Genomic DNA, 20,370 nt, shown 5'->3' with positions numbered 1-20,370 from the left:
CCCAGTTTATTCCCTATCTTTTCGTACTAGTCCCTAAGTGATGTACCCTTCATTCCTCGTTATTTCCAACACTCTAGAGTACATCTAAAAATCATTAAATCAACCATAATTATGAGATCATGATCCTTGAATCCATAATACAATTCAAGGAAATTTAATATCAAAGGCAAGGAAGTTAAGAGCCGAGTGTAGAAGTTAAGAAGCAAGTCAAAGTAAAGTTAAGTTTTCGAAAGTCTTCCACAAAAAAAAATGTTCACTTTGTTTTAAAGACTTAAAGTTCAAGTCAAGAGAAAAAAGTTCATTTCTCAAAAGATATAAGGGAACTAAGTATTCTTTAAGAGTTAAGTTTCATGTAAGCAAAGAGTATCAAGTTTTCACTTCTCAAGACTTAGAAGGGAACTAAGTATTCCATAAGAGGTAAGTTTCAAGTAAGCAAAGAGTATAGAGTTTAGTTCAATTCTCATGATTTATAAGGGAACTAAGTAGTACCTATGAGTTCAAACCAAAAAAGTTTTCAAAAAAAAATTTGTTTTCAATCTTTGGAGATGGAAGGGAAGCTAGATTTTCACATAGCCTATGGCTAGCTTTAATAGATGGAAGAGGAAACTATAATTTCCAAGAGAGATTTTTAAAAGCTAAGTTTTAAGAACTAATTTTTTAGAAAAATAATCAATATGTTTTTAAACATAAGAGTCAAGATATTTTTGAGAGTAGTATTGAGCACCGATATGGGGAAAGTTCAGATAACTCATACCCCCATAAACCATGTAGCCACCATGGGTAGAAAAGGGTCATATTTTTTTAGATGAATCCTTTTTTCATATTTCCTAGTTGATCTATTAGGCAATTAAGCTCATATTCCTTTGGCCAAGTATAGGATACGCTGGTAGAGCGCGGTAGACCATTGTATCATCATTATAGCTCTTAAGTGATGGTTGTCTGTTAGAGAATCTCCCGCAAGTAAATGTATTTTTATATACGTCAGTTAATATTTTTTATGCACAACAATATTGTATTTTTTATATGTCAAAGACATTATTGTGTACCAGTATATATATGTATACTCAGAGGTTTAAGCATGTTTTTTTGTCAGCATTTCTTATATTGAAGTTTGTTTTAATTGCATATATCGAGTAAGAGTTAGTACATCATGAGCTGAGCATAGCCAAGGAAAGTATTCATTCTAACTCCCTTTAAAGCATAAGTTTTGTTTACCTTTCAAACTCGCATACTCATACATTCAGTGTACTAATGTTAGTTGGCCTGCATCATTTTATGATGCAGACGCAAGTAACCAGGATCAGCACGCGGCATTTCGTTTATCCAGATTAAAATCCAATGTCAGTGGTGAGCCTCCTTCAATCTCGTTAGACATCCATTTCTTTTGCTTTTAGTTGTTTAGTTTTAGAATGTTGTGGGGTTTGTCTCAACATCCCTCTTTAGTAAGTTTAGAGGATTCGTAGACACTATATTTCAGTTTAGAGTTTATTGTTGCTTGTTGAGACTTGAGTGCCGTCATGGAAAGATATTATAAGAAGTACTTTCCTTTAAACATGTCTTATTTGTTGTTTAAGTTGATTTTAGTCTTCTGTTGAATTAAGTAAGTTAGGCCAAGAGTCCTCTTGAGGACCAGAAATGGTCTTCAAGTGTCAATCCCGCCCAGGGTGTAGGCTCGGGGGGTGATACACTGGCAGTTGAAAGATCATCTAAGAGAATAGTTTTACGGTTTAAGATGAGTAACCATGGCGGTAACTCTATCTAGCGGACTAGAGATCCCAAGAGATTCAAGGAGAAAAATAAAGTTGTGACTGATGGTTCGACATTATCAATCAATTCAATCCATTCTCATGATGAAGACAATGTTCAAGAACAAGGTTAAGACTTTAAGGCTTGTTAATAATATAATAAGGCTTAAGGTTTTTAATGATGTGCTAAGTTTGGAAAATTTGACTAAATAGTGTATCTAAGAGATGAAACGGTTAAGGACACCTATGTCAGTGAACCGTAATTCACTTAAATGAGAATTTTATGTAAAAATCCTATTCTCTATACACTCATGAAACCAGTAGGTGTTCATGGCTGAAACAAACATAACCATAAGAATATTAAAAAATAAAGGGTTAATTATGTGACATATGGTTGCTTAGGTATAGACCAAAGCTCGATTGTTCAAAGATATCGCATATGTCGATTGATCAACTATATCTGACATATGTTCACTACGAAAAGTCCAAGGTGAGACCTACTTATCCAGATGCACTTAATCCTTGCCTATAAGTACATATTTCTCCTTGCATTCCCGTGTTATAACCATTACCCATTAATATGAGGGACTTTTTGGTATGTAACAAGAATTAATGGAAAATGGAGCAAATATGAAAAAAGAGAAACTTGAAAAGTTGGGACTTGAAGAGTTGGAATCATGAGAAGTATTTTTATGCTTTAGTAAAAATGCAACTGTTCGTCACCGGTGGCGGAAATAAAAATAGGAGCGTTTACATGTAGAAACACCACTATTAATTGTTAAAAGGCTTGGAAAGAGGTAAACCCTCGCATCATTGTCGTTGTTGATCGCACAGCTTCGCTAAGGCTACGGCTTCGGCTTCGTCTTTGGCTTTGGAAAATGATCGATCGAAAGATTATTTTTTGACAAATATTGTTTTAATTATTTATTTATTTAATTAAATTAAATTAAATGGCCAAAATATTTTCAATTAATTAGTTGATTACATAAACATTTTTAATTATTTATTTTATGTTAAATTAAATGTTCAAATTTTGAAGTCTATTAACCAGACCCAAATCGAATCTACACGACCCGTTTTGTTTATAATCTTTCCTGATTTTGTATAAATTTCCCACCATTTGGAAATGATTGTTCAGAAAGGTTGCAATTTTAGGAATATCCAGGACCTTTTGAAAGGTTGAGAACATTCATTAATGTTCGTGTGGATTCATTAAGGGTTGAAACCTTTCAGAACCTATTCCTTTTGCCTACAAATACAATTATTCTTCAGAATTTTTCTTACAAGTTTTCTGATTTTCTTCTTCTACTACTTCACAAATATGTCTTCTTGTAGTTTACTAATGTTGAGTGGCTCGCTAACAAAAGATTTTTTGGAAACTATACGCTGGTTAATGAGATTATCCTATGCTGGGGGGACATATTCAAAGTCAAATCATGGATACTAGAGGGAAATAATTTACTTAAAAGGACATTGAGTATTCAGTGGTTTTGATATTTTCCATTCTACATTTCCAGATTGTGGTATGTTTTAGAGATTTTAGCTTAAAAAATTAATTTCTTTTCATATTTCTTACTGTATCAAAAAACATTTGTTACTTCGTATTTCTACAAAGTTTTATTGAAATCAGTAATTCTATTTTTCAAAAACTGATTGGCAACAATGCATAGTTATAAACTAGAAAATCTCAAGGATACATCCCTGAAAGATTGGAAGAGCTTTGTGAAAAAAACTTGACATGTTCTTGTTTCCTTATTTCAAACTTCTTCTTTGCATTGGGTAGCAATGTTTGCTCTCTCTCTAAATCTTCCACAAATCTGACCCTTTCCCACTTCAACTCCTTCATCTGTATCTATGATTCAAAATAGCTTTCAGGAAGATACGACCTTTTAGAACTCTTTGGAAATTTGACGTGTATTTCCCTTTACAAAAAATAAACACAAAATGGAAAGAATCCAAATGATTTAGTGATGCAATAAAAACAAACAACAACACATCAAGTATAATCCCAGAAGAGGATCTGGGAGGTTGTAGTGTACGGAGTGATGCCCCTACCTAGGGAAGGTAAAGAGGATAATGATTCCATGATACAATCAACAAGAATTTTTTTTTGTATGTGCGGCAACGTGAAATAAATCTAATTTATAAACATACGAAATCAAAAACATGTAATTTATTGTTTGGTTGTAAACAAACATTATAATAGGATTAAAAACAACTCCTATAATATAAATAATAACCAGAAGTCATTCAGGTAAATATAAAATGTGACGTAGACTCCGAACGTGATAAATCCAAAAGACTACTCTCCAAGAAATTTATTTTATAGATTATCTTTCGTCATTATTGTGTTGCTGACTCTTCTGGCGCCCTCCCCTTAAGAATAATGATTTATAAAAGATGACAATTGGTTGTAATAATTTTGAAATCAAAACGCATTTCAAACTAATGCACTTTAATGCACCATTATGTACAGATAAACAAAGGAAGTTTGTGAAAGGTCAAGCAACATGGTCACAAAATACCACCAGCTTCCAAATTCAGGTGCACAATTAGAGATCAACTATATTACTTCATACTCAGGAAAAATTTAATAGATAGTCAATTCTTTAAAGTATCATCATAAGCAAGTTGAATTATGGTGTAAGCAAGAGTTGGTAGGTAAAAGCATATCGATAGTCGATTTTTTAGGAAACTCCTAATTCAGTATGTCTTTTGAGGGTGTGCCCACCACCCTCTGGGATGTAATTTCCCATTCACCATACATTTTATGATGAGTTTTTTGTGAATAGAAAATTACCTTATCTAACAAAAAAAAAAATAACAAGTGTATCTATGAAAAAACAAAAACTTATGAATATAATAAACACACTTTTTAAGACAAGCCTTTTCACCTTTTGCCTAGGTAAAATATACCAGCACTCTTTATGATCCCACCGTCCAACGATATGGCTCCATCAGCTGTAAAAGGTAATCCCTACATAATGTCTGCCTTTTTTTTATATACTTGCAACCGTGAAAAGAGTCAATAGAAGATGGTCTCTCTCAAACCATGATCAATACTTGTAACACAATATAAGTTAGCCGTGTCAACATTGATCATATTGACTGCAAATCAAAGAAAACAAGGAGTAAAGAAGTGCTAAAGAATATGAGATGTATTTGGAAGAAGAGATCGTCATAACCTCAAACCTTATGTTCTCAAGATAGATAAAAAGATATCGGTGATCAAAAGGTCTTCCAATTGAAGCTTCAGTACTATGAAGACCAAAACTTTTATTCATAAGACCTTTCATATCATATGTCTACAGTGCTTTAAGTCCATGATGCGTCTTGCAAACAACTCCTAACATGGTTTCTAGCCCAAGATAATTTGAGAGACTCCTGGATTTATGAAATCAATATAAAAATGTAGTCTTAATACAGTTAACTTCTAATTTTTTTGGCAAGCACAGTGAACTTCAATCATCTGTCTACTTCTTTGTAATGATATGGCACAAGCATCAAACTCGAAACCCTGAGTATATCTCGTGAGGGGAAGATGTCCCAAGCCTGTTTATGTAAACCACACATTCATTTCCAACTAATTTAGGACTACTTATTAAGAAATAAGAAAGCGCAAAAATGTTCAAACACCAACGACTAACCTTCTACCCTAATCAACGACTCCAAACCCTAATCAGTCTAAGTATACCTCTGACAAATGCAAAACATATCAAACTTTTTGTCTCAAATCTTCACCATAATTCAGCGACAAATTGTCATCTTGATTGGGATACAGTGAACAAGTTCTATGATCTCTTGAACAGGGACTACTATAGAAAGTGAACTCATACAAAGCTCAAGTCTTTTTTCCTCTTTATCTATTTTTTTAGAAAATTCCAGCAAATTAGTTGATGCTATGTGAAACTAACCTGCTGAGATTATCATTGTCAACCTTTCTAAGACAAGCAACAATTTCTATCACGCACTACAAGAAAATGTACAATTTGCAGCAACGTTTTACCAACAACAAAATTATTGTTGGCTTATATTGTCAAATGGCAACAACTTAACTTAGTTGTTTCTATATCATACGACTTTTAACCACAGATTTATTTTTGTTAGCAAACATTTTAACCTTGTCGCCATATACTACGGTTAATATATTACTTTTTATATATAAATAAATTGCAACAACTTTTCAGTAAGAACTATAATATTGTTGCCTAATTTTAATATTTAGCAACAATAAATTTTAATTGTTGTTAATTTGAATGTCGGAATAGTAATTAATTATACTATTTAGCTGCCCACCAAAACAGAATGCGACATAGATTAATTTATTTCCCCCAAATTTTTAGCGCCCTAAGTTTTCCACCAAAAGAAATGCTAGATTTTCTTTTTTCATTATTTCACTGACTTCTCCTCTAGATTTCTCCTAATTGAATTTACTCAATCTATTGTTGGTTAATTTCTTTCGCGGCGTTCAGTCCAAAGTCTGTGAGTTATTGTTTGTGAATAGTTTGGTGAATTCTTGCTTATAATTTTGTGATTAGGATCGTCTTTATTATTTTGTGGCTCCTTCACAGAATTTATCCAGTGTCTTTTACCTTTGTCATACAAGCTCAAAACTTTTGAACAAGAAAAGTTTGATCTAGTTTCGAATTGTACAAGTATTTATATCTCACATTAACAGAACTAATTTTGAGTTTATTAGGAGAAAATTTGTCATAAATATTCATGGATTCATTAGTATAGTTTGCACCAGGAAACAACAATTCAGAAGAGAATAGTTTTCTCTGTATCAAACATCACAAAAGCACCATAGAATGAAAATTTTGTGGGATAGCTGTCTACCTATTAGTGGATCTTTTCTTTTGTTGTGTATATATGATTTTGAAGGCTCAATTAGATCATAGGGTTTGTTTTTCTAGTTGAATATGTCTTTGTATGAGTGAATTATACTCAATTATGTTACAGAGAACTTTTATAGTAGAGGCAGTTGAAGGGCTTTATTATAATAATTTTTTTGTTATTCTTGTGACAATTGATTCAATAACTATTTCTACGATTGCGTTGAAGTTAATATATTGTGGAATTTTAGGATAATGAAAATAGGCAATTTATTTTGATTGTTTAAAAGGTCCTGTATTTGGTTTCAACATTTACCGAGCTCAAAATCAAGTTAAGAATGGAAAATCAAAAACAAGCGAGCGAAGTAATTTGATTTGATTTAGTTTTTTGTTTTGTGGCAACCCCTACTTCAGGCTAGCCAAAAATATTTATCACTTAAACAATCTAATTTCATATTTCCGTTGATATTGAACATATCTTGTTCATTCGCAAATAGGAAGCTCCTTCTTTGTATCTCTTGCCGCAAGTAGCAAAAGAAGGTAAATGGAGAAGACCCAAGCTAAGACTCAAGTTCAGCAGTTCAAATAGGATGTCTCAAATAGTTCCTCACAAGACTCAATCGTGAATGTAAACAAAAAGACTAAAGATAATCATACATAGCTCAATTGTATACTCAAAATATTCAAGTTGTGACACACCCTTACCAAGGATTCTTGAGCTTACAATACTTTATAGTAATTCAAGTTCTAGCTCAACAAAATTATCTACATGCCCTTACATAAAAAATTATTCCATATTTGCACACACAGATTTATAAACTTAGGAAAAGGAATCTAACGCAATTCTTACACTGACAAAGAGGAACACAATGCATGTCTTCGCCCATAGGTTTGCCCTTATTTTCTAATTGACCTTTGGTTCGGTTCACTTAAGATTAAAAAAGCCTTTATAAGGTTTGTAACAAGTCTGCGTGCAAAGCTATGGTCATTTGGGCTAAGTGACTTTTTTCTAATAAGATGTGATTTCTTTAAGCTATCCTTTATCTTCCTTTCTTAATGCTTAGTCAAGACCTTCTAGGTTATCTTTTATTTACCTTCATGGATTTCTTTGAGATCCGATTTCTTTTTGTTTGTTGCTTTTAATTCACTACTTTTCTTTTCTTTTTCTGTTTTGTTTCTTTTTTCTTTTTTTTTTCTCTTTTTCTTTTTAGAGGGCTTCCATTTCTCTACAATACCATGGGTTTGTGAGACTTCTCTTGCACTTCTTTACTTCTTCTTTCCCATCTTACAACACCGTCAACTTAGGGTTTTGACCTATGTTAGCTATTTACGTATATAACATCTCAAAAAGGATTATATGTATTGTATAACGTCCGACATAGGTTTCATGAATACTTTTTCCAAGAGTTAAGACTCAAATGGTGTTCAAAAGAGTTTCACACACTCATGAGTAGGCCACAAAAGAGGTACATGTATAAGTTGGCTCACAATCTTAAGAATTGTCTAAGATCATGTAAAGAGGATACCTTTCTAAATAAATTAGACTAATCGGGAAAATTCAAGGTTTGATCATACAAGGTTCAAAGTAAGCTCATCACACAAGGATTTGACACTTAAGTCAAACAAGACAACACACTTTCACTAGTGTACAATGGTCATTACAAAAATATCAATTTGATATTCGTCTAGTCACAACCAGATGCAAAGAGTTCACATACTTCCTATGTAATTTCATTCCTTCTCATTGTGGGAACACATTCATGTTGTTTGATTTAGAACACTTTTAAAATTATCGGTATTGATTGAAAACGAGACTTAAATTTGTACAAGAACAGAAACTTACAACACAAGGGGTGCCAAAACTTTTAAAACTTAAAATTTTTGAGAAGGGTCAATATTATTAAGAAATTAGGACTCAAAAGATAGCCATCCACTCAAACATTTGCGAGAGGAGTTATTAAAACTCAATTTAAACAAACAACACAAATATATATCAAAACGCATAAATATTCAGCACAACAAAACAACATTCTACCATAGAAAAAATGTTTATCCTCTAAAGTGAGTATTAGTATAAAAAAGAAAATAAAATAAAAGCTAAACAAGGAGGAATGTGGAGAGAAATCCTGTCTATGCGGTCTCTCCTCCTGTCAGGGCATCAAATGTCTGAGCGACTGCATGTAGTTGGGCATCAGTGCCCGGAACGCTCACATCATTGATGGTAGTGTCAAGTCCAATAGTAGTTGCTTCTGAAGATTCAACATATGATTTCTAAATTACAGGTTGTACTGTTGTACCTCCTAGATCTGATAGGTTCCCAAAGATGTAGTGCTCATTCTGTGTTGTTGTCAGCTCCTTCTATGTTGTTTCCATTTCTTCATAAGTATCAACATCTATGTATGCAAATTGTGCCTCTTTAGGTGCATCCTTATCCGCTGCGGTTCTCATCAAGTCACTGAAGTCAAATGACTTCAGATTATCTACAATTCTCCATAGATTTGCAGCATCAACTTGTAAAGCTAAGATCTCACATTGCCTCTTCTGTCTAGTTTCACATGTTGTAACCCTCTCTTTAAGCGATGATTTGTTCGCAAGATCTCTGATCATTAAAACTTCAACATCCTTTCATGGTGCATGTCTCGCTTCTCTATCTTACGATTCTTCAGTCTTATTCATTCACGTATAAGTTTGAGACTTTTTGTGTTCTACATGCTTTTTCATCCTTCAATCAACATCGTGAGATTTGCGAGTTGTTCCTCATGACAGGAAGCAACAGTAACCATCGTTTGTCTGGTCATTGGAGATGTATGAGAGTAGCATAGATTTTTGTGTAAGTTAAGATTCATGGACTCAGTTATGCAATGCATGTGGAGATAATTCAGTAGTGGAATCATAGTTCTCTCTTGTGGTAGATTTTTTAGAACCAGATTGCTAAAGTAGAGACAATGTCTCCTTGATCTTTTTAGCAACAATGGTTCCCCCTTCTATAGAATTTTTTGTGGAACTTGCTCCTTTTGGAGTCGAAGACCTGAACAACAGGAATTCATATGGATGACACTTGAAGTGTTTGTTTTCTTAGCGTAGCAACCTTGCTTCTTGTAATCGCTCTAAAACATCCGAAGGTAACACCAAGAATGATTTAAACATCATTAGGGAACTTAGATCTGGTGGCCTTAGAGGCGGTTGATCAAGATTTGTTCTTCATGGAATTCATCTTGATATTATTCGATGCTTGAAAATTTGAGATGACGGGTAGAGATTGTCACACTAGGCATGCCGAATTTTTAGACGATAATATTTTCATCGAGAAAAAAATAATCAAGAACTGAAAATTATGGAACAATCATATTTAATAATTGAAAGTGCAAGTGTTACAATCTCTATGAATCCTATGAATTTGGTTTTTCAAATATAAATTTAAGGGCTTTAAACTTGTTCTTGAATCTTCGATAAATTTACGCTTTAAACTTTATCTTGATCTTGACTTTTACTTGAGTTCAAGTGCTTCAAGCTTGTTCTTGAATCCGATAGTCTTAATCTTGATTGTTCTAAATTGAATTCTTGAATTCTTAAACTTATATCTTCATAGAAAATTTTATGGCGTTTGTACCATGACTTTTATCTCTCTTGTTGTTTAAAATTTCTTTCCCTTTTTCGAAATATAAGAATTTTTTTTTACAGTTTTAGAATAGAGGAGTTGGGATTGGAACAAGATTCCCTTTTGCCAATCATAGTGAAGTGCTGTAGTATATGGGCTTTATGGAGCTCTTATCATCTTTGATACATGTCATGATCCTATTGGCTTCTTTTTTGAATTGGTATTCCATGTCATTTGACATGTGGCATCCAAAAAAATGGGCCTTTAGGATGAGGTGAAATTGGACTCATCTATCGTAGCTCAAATCAATTAAATTGAATTAATATTTATTGAACTTAAATAAATATCCCAACTATATTAATCCATTATATGTATTTGATATGAATTTAACGTAATTCTAGTCATTTTAAAAATTTATATTTAATTAATTTTAAATTATTACAGTCTAATTTGGCCTTTTTTCCAATTCGGCTTTTTTCGAAATTAAAATGAATATAAGGCACATTTAGATAATTTTCCTAATACTTATTAGTTTTGGAGTAAACACATTTTTCTATTAATGCCCATATCTTATTTATACTTTGCAAAGCTCCAACTAACATTAAATGTTTGTTCCACTTTTTGCTTGTGATAATAATAAGATTAGATAGAAGCCAATATTTTATAGCCATCATAGTAGATCTTTGAAAAAAAAGTCAAATAAAACCTTAAATTAATTGTTTCTACGCTTATTTGAACTATCTAAAACAAAAAATAGATGACAAACTCTTCTATTTTACTCTCGTTAGGAATTCAAACTATGAGGGTGATCCATGTAGTTAGTCCCCTTCGTTTGTTGGAGCAGGGTTTCCTTCATCTCTTCCGAACAATAAATATGGTGCAAGATATGTTTCATCATATTTGGAATAGCCGCATGCTCAAATGAGAAAAATACCACAAAATTAAACCCATCTTTGCTCTGATTAGACTTTCTCCTCTTCAACTCTTGAGAAATATATGTTCAAGTCTACGAAAAGAATCTCTGTCTTCACTCAATTTAATTTGAATTCGCAAGTTAAGGGTAAAAGGAATTTAGGAATGAATAGCATTCAATTTTATTGCAAGGAATTCCGAATAATATTCTATATTCCTTAAGGTTACATGTTAAAGTTATTTCATATGGTATCAACTTGGATCTTAGCCTCTCAAGGGTTAGGTTGTGTGGCAGACTCTTGGGTCTCCAGACTTATCTGGAAAAAGTGGTGGTGTTGATATACCCCCCCCCTCCTTCATGTGTGTATGTGGGTGAAGTTTGTATTAGCATTTAGGCACTTGGATTATGGATCACAATCCTCTTTCGCCAAGATGCCTTTCAAAAAATATATTTCCCTTGTCAAAAGAAGACCCAATATCGTAGATTTAGCCAATTTGAGCATGGAATGGAATTCCCCAATAAATTCTACAAATTCAACATTTGCTTTAAAACCTAGATTTCATAAGCATGTGCATTATAAATTGATTCTATCACTATGCTCTACGCCAAAAAAAAACTCCAATTTCTTCTTCAAAAACAATCCAGTTGGTATACAAGGCTGATATAAAAGGAACTTGTTATCCAGATCTTCCTAAATTGCATCCTTAATATACTAGTAGCCTTCCTTTGGTGGCCTTGATGGCCTTGACATATATTCCACTTATTTCGTAAATATTTTCTTTCTCCAAAATTCAATACTAGGATATTTAACATCATCATGGCAAATACTTTGCGACTAAATGACTATTTATTACCTGGACTACTAATATTCAAATTTATCCATGTCTCCTCTTGAAAGAAATTACATCTGCAGAAGTTTACCTAAATTAGATCTTTCAGTTAATGTATGTTTTGGAAAACATCCTTTACCATCTCCTTTTTTGTCTGGACTAAAAACAGTCCAAAGTTTCAAATATTTTGACTTGAGTACTCCAAAAACAGGGAAGCAAAATACGTAGATGCCAAACAAACGTGGAAGAAGAAGATTTGTACTTGTCATTCTATAGAATTTAATGTTGGGTGGAAGGACATTGCTAACAAGATAGGAAGATTCATAAATTCTCCTCTACCATCGACATTCAAATAAAGATTGACAGACAAAGTATCCCCTATTCAGAGGCTGCCAGGAGCAGTAAATAGGGTAATATGGAATTTGTGTCTTTGGACCAATCTTAAAATGATGATCTATAAAAATATGTGTAGTCTGCAATTTCCATGAAGACTTTCTGGAGCTGCTAAAACTATAAGATATCAGAAAGTGCTCCTATGGCCTCTTGAAATAAGCTCATGGATTAAATACATGTAAGATGGTTAACCACAGTTTCCTTTTAGAATTTTCCTCTAAAGAGGACACAGAGTAGGTTATACATGGTGAATGGAAATGGAAGAAATCTCAAGATCAAATCCATTGGTTATCGCAAACAATCAGAGCAGGAAAAGAAACTCAGCTCTGTCTGGGTTATTTTTTTACGACTAGCATTATATTTATGGTCACAAAGTACCTTTAGAGCTATTGGATATCATAGTGGGGGATGGTCCAGAATCATCTCCAATGAGAAAGGTTCAGATAAAAGAGACGGTAATAAGATTTTGAAGAATTAGTGACAATAAAGAATGGTGGATTTTTCTTCACAATCCAAATATGGGTGGAATTGGCCAAGAACTTACTCTATCAGAAAATAAAATAGAGTTCCCCCTTCGAACCAACAAGTATAGAGAATGATATTTGCAGGTAAAAGGAAGATTGTGCATGGTGACGATATACAAAAAAAACCACTATGGAACTCTTTAACAGTTGCAGGGGGATTGACAAAAGGAATGGAGAAGAACACTGGTGGCAAATAATTCCAGCTTGCATTTAGGGGTGTAGTCTCTTCTTTTATAATTCCAGGTTGTTATCTTTTTTTTTTTCTTTTTTTAAAAAGTTAATTTGTAATTGATAAACATTGCTTGTTATTTAAATATTGACTCACAAAAATTGAAGGAAATGTGTTCTCTCTCACATGTAATGAGGTTACTGGTTAGAATATGAACATCTTCTATTAAAAAAGAACAGTCTTACTGTATCCTAGAAAACCAATTTTATCGACTCCTCCGGAAATTGTTTTATCATCTCACTTCCTATACGTACATCTTTAGAATTCTCAAAGAAAACATCTATAACTATCATACTAAAACAAGAACAAGATTAAAAAATCTCTTATCCATGCAAAGTTCTCACTCTAATTATAAAATACAAGTACAATCTGCAGCTATCAAATGACATTGTCAATCAATCGAAGCAGGATGTAAGGACAAAGAGGATCAAGTAAAATAAGGTCAAGATATTACCTGTATCAACTTAAAGATGAATTAATTTATAACTGCTTAGCATAAACAACAGTAGTTATTATGAAATAATCATTGACTAGCATGTTTGGTATATAGAGAGAATTAATGAAAAATGGAGGGAACATGAAAAGAGATAAACATGAAAAAGTTAGGAACTAGACACACCCAAGGATACAACCCTTAAAGATTAGAAGAGCTTTGTGAAAGAAACTTGACATATTCATGTTTCCTTATTTCAAACTTCTTTTTTGCATTGGTCAGCAATGTTTGCTCTCTCTTTAAATCTTCCACAAATATTACCCTTTCCCACTTAAGCTCCTTCATCTGCACTTCCCTTAATAAAAAATAAACATGAAAAGGAACGAATCCAAATGATTTAGTGATGAAATACAAACAAAAAACAACACATCGAGTATGATCCCCCAAGTGGATCCTGGATGGTGCAGTGTACGCAGTCATGCCCCTACCTTGGGAAAGTAGAGAAGATAATGATTCAATAATACAATTAACAAGAAAAAAATTTGTATGTACGGCCACTTCAAATAAATCTAATTTAAAAACATACTAAATCAAATGCATGTTATATATTGTTTAGTTTTAAAGAAACAAAGGATAGGATTAAAACAATTCCTTGGATATAAATAATTACCAGAAGTCATTCAGGTAAATCTAAAATGTGTGCTACACTCGGAACGTGATAAATCTTGAAGACTGCTCTCCCAGAAAATTTTATTATAGATTATCTTTCCTGATTAATGTGTTGCTGACTCTTTCGGCGCCCTCCCCATTTAGTATAAAAGATGTCAATTTTTTTTAATTATTTTGAAATGAAAATACATTACAAACAAATGTACATTCAAGCAACATTTTGTACAGATAGACAGAGGAAATTTGTGAAAGGTCAAGAAACAGGTCACAAAATAACACCAGCTTTCTAGTTCATGAGTACAATTAGAGATCAATTATATTACTTCATACTCAAAAAGGAAAAAAGTTAATCATCAATCAATTCTTTTAAGTCTCCTCACAAGCAAGTTGAACTATGGTGCAGGTAATAGTCGGCAGGGGAAAGCATAGAGATAGTCAATATTATAGATAACTTGAAATTTTGTATACCTTTTTAAGGTGTGCCCACTACCCTCTGGGATGTAAGTTTTCAATCACCATCCATTTGATGATGAGTTTTTTTTAATAAAAAATTACCCTTATCTATAAAAAAAAAAAGCAAGATGAACATGTCAAACTCTTTGTCTAACTTATGAAAAATTTAAAGACCAGAAACTTATCAAACATTTTGTCTCAAGTCTTCACCATAATGCAACAACATATTGTCATCTTGATTGGACAAAATGAACAAGTTCTATGATCTCTAAATCAGGGACTAGAATAGAAAGTGGACTTATAAAAAGCTCTTTTTTTTATTTATCTATTTTTGTAGAAAACGCCTACAATTACTGGATGATATGTGAGACTAATCAGCTGAGATTATCGGCGTCATCCTTGCCAAGACAAGCAACAATTCCTATCACGTCCTTGATATACATAATATGAGTAATCAGAGTTCCATTTGGCAGCTGGCAACTGTTCAATGTAATGATTTCTTCAATGGCCTCCAACTCGTTCTGCCCATTAAAAGATTCCTTATTTTTAGAATCAATTACACTTGCTGAAGGAATCTCCCAAAGAGCAACTACAATACTCCACGAGCACAATACATTAAAATTGAGAAACAGTGAGAAGGCATATTAAGCTCACTGAAACAAGCGGATGTCTGATATTCTGCGCAAAGTTGATCACGAAATCCATATTTACTTGAAATGTGAAAGACGTCCATTTATATGAAAATCTTACAATGTTTGATTGTTTGTTTCCCATAAAGACAAAATAAAAACATTATATTCTTGGTTACTGACAGAACAAAATAAATACAATGACCTTTTAAAATTACATATGCATTTTACAGCACAACAAATTAACTTGAAAAGAAGGAAACAATGCCTTCTATATATACAAAACTGAATCATCCAATCTTTTCTTCTGACCCTGATAGAATTTGACATTATCTTCATGGTGTTTAACTTGAAGATCAATCTCCTTCACTGCATCCTCAAGTTTCTGCAGTAATTGAATGATGTAGTCATGAATATTGATCTATTTACTTCACAAAATTTATCATGTCCATTATCATGTCAAACAATGGATGCTAGTAGATATATCTATTCAAATAATCATAAATACTGTATATATTACATCCATTAAGGAAAAAATAAAATAAACTAGGATGATATCTTTTAAAATCATAACCACCTTGGATTCGCAGACAAAAGCCTCAGCACTTCCATTTTGCATTATGTCCCGATTGCCAGCAAAACTAAAGCAACTCATCTGACCTCCTTGATTGAGCGATGGATCATGCATATGTAGTTCCTTAGGACTCATTTGTAGCTGGAAAAGGAACATAAAAGCAAACATAAGTTTGTTAGAGTTTCTTATTAATAAAAGACCCAACAAGTGTCTGTTATAAGGTCCTAGCATACTCACCATATATACAGTGAACAAGTAATACTAATTGTTTAATTTAGGTGGAACATATAATATACTCTCTCTTTGAAAATACAAATGAAGGTTGAACATTAAGATTTCCAGAGTGAATAGGCATACAGATGAGTATGAGCAGACCAGCATTAACCACCTAGTAACATCAAGGAAAGTTAACTAAACCCTCAGCCAACATCACCAACTCAGCATATCTTGCGAACAAGATGACTTTTCCATATCTGAGGAGTAAGTAGTTAAATGGTAATAATACCAAATAAAATAAGGTAGGGATTACATGGTAATCTCAATTCTTGAATATAGTCCTCATTACTTTCTTAAACACAAGATAAACCCCAGTTACATGCAATTTTATGAGTAATGAGATACGAAGTTAAAAAAGAGCATGCTTTATCCCATAGATCAATCTGATTTGCTTGAAACTTGACAAAGTTTTGTCTGTTAGTTATACCCATCTAGGCTCCTTCTTAATGTATTTCTCAAAAAAACACAACTATCATTTGCATCAAGCTTCTAGTAGTTCTTGAAAATTAGTAAACAGGTAAAAGCTAACTTGCACCTTTGTCAAAGTTCCAGAACCACAACATAACAAGTGTAATTTACAACAAGTGTCTTGGGATGTTAGGATTGTTGAGTGTTCACATACCTTACCCCAATCTCATATAGATAGAGAGCTTGTTTTCTTATAGATCCTCGATTGACTTTGTCAAGGTAGCAGAATAATAAAAATTTAATATTAAATATAATACTAGAAATGAATTTCCATGTTTAGGCATTGTGAGAAAACCAAAAATATTTAGGAGTCCTTAACTTTTTTTTGTAATAGACACTAAAATTCCTTTGTTTGTTTCTACTAATTTCAGCTAGCATATATTCGCAAAACAAGTTGACGGGCAATCTTTATTCAACTGGTCAGCCTTATTAATTTTTCCAGATATTTCTTGTTATTTGGTGAAGAATAACTTTTATAAACATATAAAAAAAAGAGAATGTTTGTAAAGGTCAAAACATGTAATTGAAAGAGGAAGTTATAACAAGTATGTAATGAGGTAGTAAAATAGAATATAACTCCAAAATTATTTACATCTAATTCAACCAAATGTGATATGCTCAGGACTGTTATAATCTAAATTATAGCTTTTTTGTGGTGTGAGGAGCATGTAACACACTATAAGCAACTAATACATTTTTTTGACAGAATGGGTTTCACAAGGAGATTCTTTGAGGAAGTGTTATGTGAAGAATTAATCTAGGTCGTATTATGAGTATTATTTATTTGAAACACGGGATTTTTGGTAAGGCCGAATATTCCTACAAATTGACACTATCTTGAGTGAAACTACATTCAGATGTAGGTTGTAGAGTTAGATTTGTGTTAGGTCTTGGGTGAAATAACTTTAGTTAAACAGTCTCATGCTTTCTTTTTTTTTATGACAATGGGAACCCGCAGCTGCTATCCTTTTGGAGCTCACAAGGCCATACTCTTACTCATATGCACTATATCTCAAACCACACAGGAGAAGTAAACCGCAAAAAGAAATCCCGGTGCGACGAGCTCGACCTAAAATAAAAACTCCTTGCTTTTATATTCAATGGGTTTCAAACTTCAGACCTCTATTATGGAATTTCCAAGGATACACCGCTGGGTCACCCTAAGGGTTGAAAAATTCTCATACCTTACACTTAAGTAAAATACTATCCAAGAGAAATCTTACCATTGTGACCCTAATCGCTCCAGAATAGCTGATATGGCAACGCCGGCCGACAAAAAGCCACCACCAGTGGCTCGTCAACCCATACAACTCCCTCCACAACAAGAACTACATTACAGCCCTACAAAACACCACTATCAAAGAAGAACTAAGCCAATTATGATTCAACCTATCACATAATAGAGAACTCACCATCCCATGGACCAAGAAATATTTTTATAGTTTTTTTATCCGACATAACATTCTATATGCACTAGTGGTGAAATTTACATATTGAACACCTGATTGATACTCATTTAAAAAATATGCCATATTAGAGCATGCAATATTGGCTATCATTATGAAAAAAAAAAGGCATCTCCAACAGGATGAACACCATGAGCGGGCTTATGTACTTCTTTTCGCAACTTTATAAAAAATAGTATTGTTGTGCCTCATTTAAGAAAATTTAGTCGTCACTATAAAAATACTAGTGAATACTCACAACTATCTCTGTTATGTTTGGTGTTAGGAAAAATTCAACACCACCGCAAGGTCTAGAAATCTCCAGTGACAAATTCATAACCAACGTTATTGGTTACAAATACTTCACGCTAGGCTAGATGTAGGATTCTAGTGACTGAGATAGTACCATGTGACAATCCGTGACCTGTTCTAGCTAGTATTTCAAAGACTTTCTTTTTCAATATTGACTCGTGATTTCGAGAGAATCAATATATCTTATACAAATTTTGAGCAATTTCTAGTGACTACTGTGCTATTTTCGATATATCTATGTCTTCCAATTTATTTACAAAGGATATGTGGAGATATTTGGGACGGGATTCGAATGATAATTTCTCTCATTTGGCTAAAATACAATATATCTGCCTTTTTTATTCTATGGTTGTTATCTTTCATTGGCCTCTTCATCAGTTGGACATTAAAATGTTTTACCACATGATTTATTAGAAGGGGGAGTCTAGTTCCCTTGTATGTCAATTGTGCAAGTTATTCTAAGGTTTGAAACAATCTTCTTGAAGTTGATTTGGGGATTTCAACAAGTAATTAAGAAGTTTCCATGAGTCATGGTGAATTTAATCACTCCATGCTTTATTAATATATATTTGGTGGTTTAAGTTGACTTTATTGGTATCATTGTCAATGATCAGGACAGTAAATCTCTTTTAGTATTTCCAAAATAAAGACCTCGGGAGACTGATGTAGTTTCTAGGTATTGAGGTAACTCAATGTAGATTAAGTATTTTTATTTTGCAATGCATATGTTCCTTGTCTATTCATGAATAGATAAGAAAAATAAGATGTAGACCTATTAACACTCTTATGGATCCCAATGCTAAACTCCTGCCAGGATAGGGGAACTTACTCAATGATTCAAGAAGGTACAAATGGATAGTTAGAAAGTTAAATTATAGCGACTAGAGCTGACATTCTTTTCATTTGAGTCTGACATGATAGTTTCTGACTTCCTAAGAATAATTATTGGGATGCAATTGTTTGTATTTTGCGTATATAAAATGAGTTGGGGTATAGGGCTGCTTTTCGATATTCAAGGCCATAAACATATCCCTAGATATATAAATGAGACTGGGCAGGATCACCCTCTCATAGACGGTTAAGGTTTTGATGATTGCCTTTTAGTAAGAGGAAATTTTGTATCCTGGAAGGGTAAAACACAAAGTGTGGTTGCTCGATCATGTTCAGAAATACATTATCGAGCAATGGTTGTAGACACTCGTGAGATAGATTAGATCACTAAAACATAGAAAAATCGACCAAATGGGGCGTTAGTGTCATATACCATTTGCGAGAAAGGAATTCATGGATTTTATGTCAGATCGTTCTATCAAATAAAAAGAATTTCACGGTTTTATCACCTTCTATTTCCTGTACAATTTCCATTTCCACTAGATCCTAAAACCCTACTTCCTCCCTAATCATGATGTTTATTTATAGAGTTGGATATCATAAAAAACTCTAACTAAAACCCTAGATTCTCTGATACCATAAACTACCAGCCACATGAACATCTAAATTAATGAAAGAAGAGTATGAGACCACATGCATGACATCATTATCGGTGTCCATTAGCATTAATGATGTATTTTAATGGCTTATATCTCTTATCCCGACATTTGATTGACATAATGAGCGTTTTCAATAGAGTAGAAAAGTAAGTTAATTCACTAAATAATAGAAGGTAATATAGAAGGGGCATTAGAGAGATATTAAGAAACTTTACCTTCTCATTATCTATAAACGTTTTCCGTTGTTCGCCATCCATTGTTTAATCGTCGTAGATTCCTAGAAGAGTGAGACTTGCGCCACTGAGGGGAAGAGTGGAGAACAACAGTTCTAACGAAAACTGAATAGAGGGGTATTTGGTATGAAGGCATTTTGTCATTTATTTGGTGCATAAAATCTCACCAAACTCACATTCGACAGACGTACAACTTTTTCGATGTTTTTCCTAAAAATATTGGAAAATTTCATAAACATAAAATAAATGTTTTTTATAAAATGATTGTATGTATAGTAAGTAGTATTTATTTACCCAAAAATAGTTTAAATTTAATGATAC

General features: G+C 33.0%; 1 pseudogene; it reads right to left on the bottom strand.

Annotated features, from left to right (window-relative positions):
- Window positions 1–3,432: 3,432 nt before the first annotated feature.
- On the bottom strand, window positions 3,433–20,073 carry LOC107003778 (annotated as a pseudogene).
- Between the last annotated feature and the right edge of the window lie 297 nt (window positions 20,074–20,370).

The sequence above is a fragment of the Solanum pennellii genome, chromosome 11, assembly GCF_001406875.1.
Source record: "Solanum pennellii chromosome 11, SPENNV200".
NCBI lineage: Eukaryota > Viridiplantae > Streptophyta > Magnoliopsida > Solanales > Solanaceae > Solanum > Solanum pennellii.
This window is presented reverse-complemented; position numbering and strand designations above follow the sequence as displayed.